The sequence below is a fragment of the Scylla paramamosain genome, unplaced genomic scaffold (assembly GCF_035594125.1).
Source record: "Scylla paramamosain isolate STU-SP2022 unplaced genomic scaffold, ASM3559412v1 Contig49, whole genome shotgun sequence".
Lineage (NCBI taxonomy): Eukaryota > Metazoa > Arthropoda > Malacostraca > Decapoda > Portunidae > Scylla > Scylla paramamosain.
The window spans coordinates 290,686-297,153 of NW_026973714.1; the positions used below are offsets into that span (position 1 = coordinate 290,686).

The 6,468-nt window shown below is 42.5% G+C and overlaps 2 long non-coding RNA genes across 5 annotated transcripts; one reads left to right on the forward strand and one right to left on the reverse strand.

The window, feature by feature from the left end:
* Positions 1-451: 451 nt before the first annotated feature.
* On the forward strand, positions 452-3,850 carry LOC135098180 (uncharacterized). The gene is made up of 3 exons (XR_010266647.1): positions 452-1,205; positions 2,239-2,363; positions 2,985-3,850. It is a non-coding gene; the product is annotated as an uncharacterized LOC135098180 (long non-coding RNA).
* Positions 3,851-4,130: 280 nt separating this feature from the next.
* On the reverse strand, positions 4,131-5,546 carry LOC135098179 (uncharacterized). Of its 4 annotated transcripts, XR_010266645.1 has the most exons (4): positions 5,400-5,414; positions 4,964-5,196; positions 4,426-4,648; positions 4,131-4,265 (listed from the first exon to the last, which is right to left on the reverse strand). It is a non-coding gene; the product is annotated as an uncharacterized LOC135098179 (long non-coding RNA). The 4 variants fall into 4 exon arrangements; XR_010266643.1 differs by lacking the exon at positions 4,964-5,196 and having other exon boundaries at positions 5,395-5,546; XR_010266646.1 differs by lacking the exon at positions 4,964-5,196 and having other exon boundaries at positions 5,400-5,443.
* Between the last annotated feature and the right edge of the window lie 922 nt (positions 5,547-6,468).

A 6,468-nucleotide genomic window follows, 5' to 3' on the forward strand; every position in this document is an offset into this window, starting at 1 on the left:
GCAGCAGCAGTATTAGTAGTGGTAGTAGTGGTGGTGATAGTGGTGGTATTAAGCAATACTTACAATTGTATTTGTGTAGTGGTGGTGGTAGTAGTAGTAGTAGTAGTAGTAGTAGTAGTAGTGCTAGTAGTAGAAAGAGAAGAAGGAAGACGAAAAGAGGAGATAAAACGAGAGAGAGAGAGAGAGAGAGAGAGAGAGAGAGAGAGAGAGAGAGAGAGAGAGAGAGAATTATTATTATTATTATTATTATTATTATTATTATTATTATTATTATTGTATTAGTAGCAGCAGCAGAAGAAGCAACAACAGCAACAACGATATAAAGAACAATAGCAATAATAACAACGCATCCCTTCACCTTCCACACACACACACACACACACACACACACACACACACACACACACAGCGTCAGTTGGGGAGACTTTCATGGAGGTGAACTTGAAACACCCCGGCAGGAACAACAGAAAAGTGGTGAGTGGAACGCCTTGCTTGTTTTCACGAGTTTTTCTTTTTTTTTTTCTTTTTTTTTCTGTGCTTTGATAACTTTTTTTTACTCTTTCTTTCTTTCTTTTACTAAGGGGGATGTCTTTGTTATTTTTCGATTATATTTTTGTTATGTTTTGTTTCTATTTTAACCATTTTTTTCTCTTCTTTTTTTGTTATTTATCTTTTCTTTAATTTTCTGTTACCTCTCTTGTTACCTCCTTTATTGAACTTCGTCACCTTATTCATGTCGCCTTTCACAATTCACTTCCCTCTCTATCACCTCAAATTTACGTTCATGTTTCCACTTTCTTATCCTCGCATTTTTTTTTTCTTATTTCCTTGTACTTTCATTCAGTGTTTGTTATCCTTCATATTATCCATTTATCCAGCTATTTATTTTATTTTCTTATTCAATGAAACAAAATACGTACGTTTATGTGTACGTATGTGCGTGTACGTGTTTGATCACTGTTTCGTAAAAATATCACGAAATTTAGTTTGTGTATTATTGTTACTTACTTTTGATTACTTTTTGTTGATATTACTGTTTGCAGTGCGCATGTCGCGTTTTGTTTGTTTCTTACTTCACCCCGGCGCCAGCAGCCAGCACCCAGCAGCCGCCACGCAGGTCAGTTGTCTGTAGTGGCTGCTTCCGCCAGGGTGTGTGGTGTGGCGGCCGTGTGACATGGCCCATGCTGGTTCCCTGCTGTTCCTTGGTATGTCATGTAAAGTGGAGCTTTGTGTACAGGTGCAATACAGACACGTGATTTGCAGGTTGTATTGTTTTGTTCCATACGGCAGATGCGGATACGTGTTTGGTACTGCTCCAGCCGTTCCGTGAAAATTTGTTTGATTGTTGTTCGCAGCTGTGGGTGGTCTGCTGCGTGTGTGTGTGTGTGTGTGTGTGTGTGTGTGTGTGTGTTAACACGTTGTGCCAGGCGCTGAGCTTGCGGGGAAGCTGTGTACCATGCCTGTGTGATGTGCCCAGGACTGTGGGCTATTTACCGCAGCTTGGTCAATATTGTAAGTGAATATTTGTTTAGGTTAGATAATTTTTGTGAACTTTCTAGTTTGATGGCTGAACATTTAGCATTGTATGAGTTTGGATACTTTGAATTTGTGGTGTTATGCTCTGTGATGTTGTGTTAGTTAGTTAATTGTTCTCAGGTTGGATCGACTTAGTAAAATAAGTTGAATGCAACGTTCGACCTTCTCTACCCAGCGGTTTTGACGAAACAATCATGTACGCATTGAGTCTTTGCACGTGTCCAGACGCGGCAGCACAATTGGTCCGTGTACGTAAACCCTGTAGGTGTGGACGCAGATGTGAAATTCTTCCAGTCCAGGTGTGTACGGCGGGTTACACGTGGAATCCATACTTCATAGAGAGAAGGAAGGAAATGAGGAAAAGAGTGAAAGGAAAAGAGAGAAAGAAGGATTAGAGAGAGAGAGAGAGAGAGAGAGAGAGAGAGAGAGAGAGAGAGAGAGAGAGAGAGAGAGTTACAGCAATACTGATGTTAGCTAGGTAAGGTGGTAGACAGATAGATAGATAGATAGATGTATAGATAGATAAGCTAGATAAGGTGGGAGACACAGATAGATAGATAGATGTATAGATAAATAGATGGATAGATAGATAAAAAATGTCACCTTTTCTCATCTCCCATATTTTTCTCCCTCCTTTCTTCACCTTCTTCCTCTTCCACCTTATTCCCTTTCATTTACCTTTTCCTCCTCCTCCTCCTCCAGGCCTACCTTCATGATGGACATGCGCGAGGTGTTAGGGGCGTCCAAGTGGTTCCTAGCAGCTGATCTCCAGACGGTGACCTTGTCCAGTGACCAGCAGTGCGTGACCTTCGTGGTGCACTTCATGGGTGAGTGAGTGAGTGGGTGGGGTAGTGGAGGGAGGGAATAAGAGATTTTTGTTTTCTTTAGTCAGTCCTTCAGTTCGTTTATTGGTCAGTTTTCTTTGATTATCTTTTCAATATTCCTTTTTTTTATATATTCCGATAATTCATTCTTTTATATTTTACTTTTCCCTCGTTCATTTGTTTCTCATTTCAGCCTTTTAGCCTATTTTTTTCTTTTCCTTTTTCATGTTTCTCATTTCTATCTCCCTTCGTCTATCGTTTCCTTTCTCTCATTTCTCATCCAATCACCTCCTTTCGTCTATTTTTTTTCTCTCTTTCATACCTCTCCTTATCAGTCATATTTAAGTCTTTCTTCCTCTTTTGTCCCTCTCCTTGTTTCATCTCATCGGTCACGCTGAGTCCTCATTTGTGTCGCTATTCTCAGTCTCCCCTCATTCCATCTCTTCCTCTCATCATCTCATCAACTTCTCTCCTCCTTTTACTTCATAATTGCATCACACTAATAAAGTTTCCTTTCATTTAGTTTACTCATTTTCCTTCCTCCCATACCCCCTCACACACACCTTCCCCTCCCATACACCCTCACACACGCCTTCCCCTCACCCTTCTCCTCTCCTGACGCAGGCCCCAGCGCAGGTCGTCTTGAGCTGGACTTATCCCGCGTGCTGGCTGGCCGCAATCTGGAGCCTGGAGGAGGAGACACTGCTGGAGGAGTATAAGAGCGAGTCTTGGGGATGGGAAGGGAGAGGAGAGTACAAGGTGTAAGGGTAGATGGGAGCACTGGAAAGGGGAGGGGAGGGGAGGTGAGTATGGCAGTTGGGGGGAGGAAGGGCAAGAAAATGGAAGGGAAGGAGAAAAAGGAAAAAGAAAATGAAAGGGAGGGAAAGTAGGAGGGTGGTGGCAGGGGATATGGGTGGTGTTTGGGTATTTAGTTCAGAGGTTTAGGCTGTTTGCTCAGCGTTTGTTTCCTTTAGGCATCTCAAATGTTCCTTTGCAGAGCACATCCCCAATCCCTTTGCAGAGGTTTCCTTTTGGTATCTCAAATGTTCTTTTGCAGAACATATCCCCAATCCCTTTGCAGAGGTTTCCTTTAGGCATCTCAAATGTTCCTTTGCAGAACATATCCCCAATCCCTTTGCATCCCCAATCCCTTTGCAGAGGTTTCTTATCAGGTTTTTTCTTTTGCGGCCAACGGCCAACACCCCGTGGGATCTCAAGGGCGGTGTTGCCGGAGCTGGCCTCGCCTCCGCCCTGCTGCTGCCTCTGCTTCACCTCATCGCCTGCGATAAACCCATCAACATCAAGGCATCTTGGTTTTCGCGTCCATCCCCGCCCCCCTTAGTTCCTCTCACCCTGCATAGGGGGCCTGTACATTATGTAGATAGGAGGCTATAATTGTGTGAAATTATAGATATATTATGCAATAATTATCTTTATGCATATATATAAAATGCAATAATGTTCGTTATGCATATATACAAAATACAATAGTGTTCGTTTCCCTTTCCTGGATGTGAATACGATGCCAGCTGTGGGAAGTGGATAGAGAGGTTGGCGAGTGCCAGAGTGTGGAAGCTTAAACTTTTCAACAAAACCACTTTTACTCAAAACGTGCAGTTACTCGTTTCGCTTACAAAATACCTCGAAGACTCTCCGGAGAAACACCACGACCATTTTCAGATATGAGCAAACTTAGTTTTTTTTTATTAAAAACTATACATATATTTTTTATTAAAAACTATTTTTTTTATTTAAAAAAAATTAACTAACTAAAAATAATATATATTTGGGAGCCTCTCGTACATCATTAACCGGCGGCGCGCCAGCCCACGAGTCGCTCACACGGCTGCTTTGTTACAGCAATGCAGGGGAGTGCCGCCGCCAGTCTGCAGCGTCACCACTCATCTGTGCAGGACAGACGAGGTGGATTTGAACTGGAAACAAACGAATTTAAAAAGACGGATTTTTACTATTTGATAACCAAACATCAGAATTAAACGATTTAAAAAAGTTCTCAACCGAGAACAACGTTCAATTGAAACAATATTTGAATTGAGCCACTCACCCAGCCAGACACCCCCGGCGCGTCACAGGCAGAGAGGAGGGCGCTCAGGGCAGGCTAGCACCTATGATGGCAAGCTAGAGCGACCTGCCAGAGCACAGCCTTCACCTTGTTGCTGGGGTGCGTGGGTCTTCAGGCCGCCAATAGGGAGCGCCGGCTGGCTGTGGCACGCGTGGAGCGCCTTGTGAAGCAGCGGAGCGAGGCGGCGGCACGTGGCTGGGATGACCTAACAGTAAATACACTTAGCACAATCAATTAGTAAATAAATCAATGAGTACAGACAGTAAAGACTTCAATTAAGCGACGCAAACAAACTAGGTCGTCACTCGACACATTTGTACAAAAATATTTACGCTAACCTAAATCCAAAATGACGAAAATGCAAGACGCCTGAATACCAATCAGTTACATAAGGACCAATACAAACACCTCAATATTGAGCTTTCTATAACTCCAAATGCTCATTACAATAAACGAGCCGTTACAAGTTAAAAGATTACACCAGTAAAATATTACACCTCGTTAAAAGATTACAGGTCACCTGGTAGTGGCTCCGTGTGTCGTGGGAGTGTCATGTCACTGAAGAGCAGGGCAAGGAGGGCGAGGGAAAGTGAATGATCTGAAGGTAATTACACTGAACACAGGATAACTTTGTACTCAGTGTTGGGTGTTCATGTTCCTGCTGCTGCCACTTCAACCCCGGAGAGACCTGACATGTCCTGAATCAGCAGAGCGTTACAGTATGACGCTAGGAGATTGTCACGCACCTGTCGACTGTCAACGCGACAAATGAGGGACAGGAACAACAAACACGGAGCACCAATAAAGCTGGATTCATTATACTTTCATTTTCACCTTTCCTCGCCCTCACCCAGCTCTTGCAGATACATCAAGCCCACCGCAACACAACACAACACAACCACCATCACCATCATCCACTAGCAAACAGAATAATCACAAAACAACACTGACCTTACCTGGGCGGCGGACGGAGGTAGAGAGAGCGACGCGGCTAGAGCCAGGCGTTAGTTCACGTCTGCTGAAGCTTCGTAACTTTCTCGCTATCTCGAACGCTTCAATGTCTTGTTTTTTTTGTTTTTTCATATCAGAGGGACACCGGGCTGAGGCAACAAAAGGGAAGAAAAGAAAATACCTCCACTACTTTTACCAAACCCGAGCTAAAGTTATTTGGTTTTCCAAGGATGTTTTCGTGACTTTAGTGATTGAAATTATGATTAGTGAGGTGACGAGTTTTGCAAGGGTATTTTCATGGTTTATTGGCAATTTCCTTTGATTTACTGGAAGTTATCGTGGTTTTACGAATGTTTTAGCAGGGTATAGTACAAACTGTTAGGGATTTACAAGTGTGTTTCCTTGGGTGATAGTTTTACAGCCTGTAGTGAAAGTCAACGAAGTGATAATGGCACTATCATGACTCAGTGATGGTTTGGTGAGGATCCTGCGTCATTAATGAGAACACCCATGAGAACCTGACTAATCACCTCTGTGGCATTTGTTAACAGTCCTGGTGAAAGAACCAAGAGCTTAACAATACGAACAAGATACAAATGGAGAACACAAACCAGAATACATCAACAATTACAAGCAGATTAATTTAACGAGGTAGTTTGAGGAAATATTTTATCCGCATGGCAAAGACTAACTATCTTTGCCCTTATTTTGAGATGAAGTGCTTAAGAATACAAGAATACAAACAAGATACAAATGAAGGATGCAGACCAGAATACGTCAACCATTACAAGCAGTTTAATACAACGAGATAGTTAAGGAATATATTAATCCACACGGTGGAGACAAACGAACCAGGTTGTTAGCGCTGAGTCATTAGGTAGTTTTAAGAGATTATACGAATTTATGGACAGGGATGATAGGTGGAAATACGCAGGCATGTTTGAAATATGGACCACCGCGTGTAGGCCTATTATTTTCTTGCACCAGCCCTTATTTTCTTACATTCTTACTTTAGCTCTTAATATGAAATCAATTATTCTTCAACTTCCCTACTCCACAATTAAAAATGCGCAT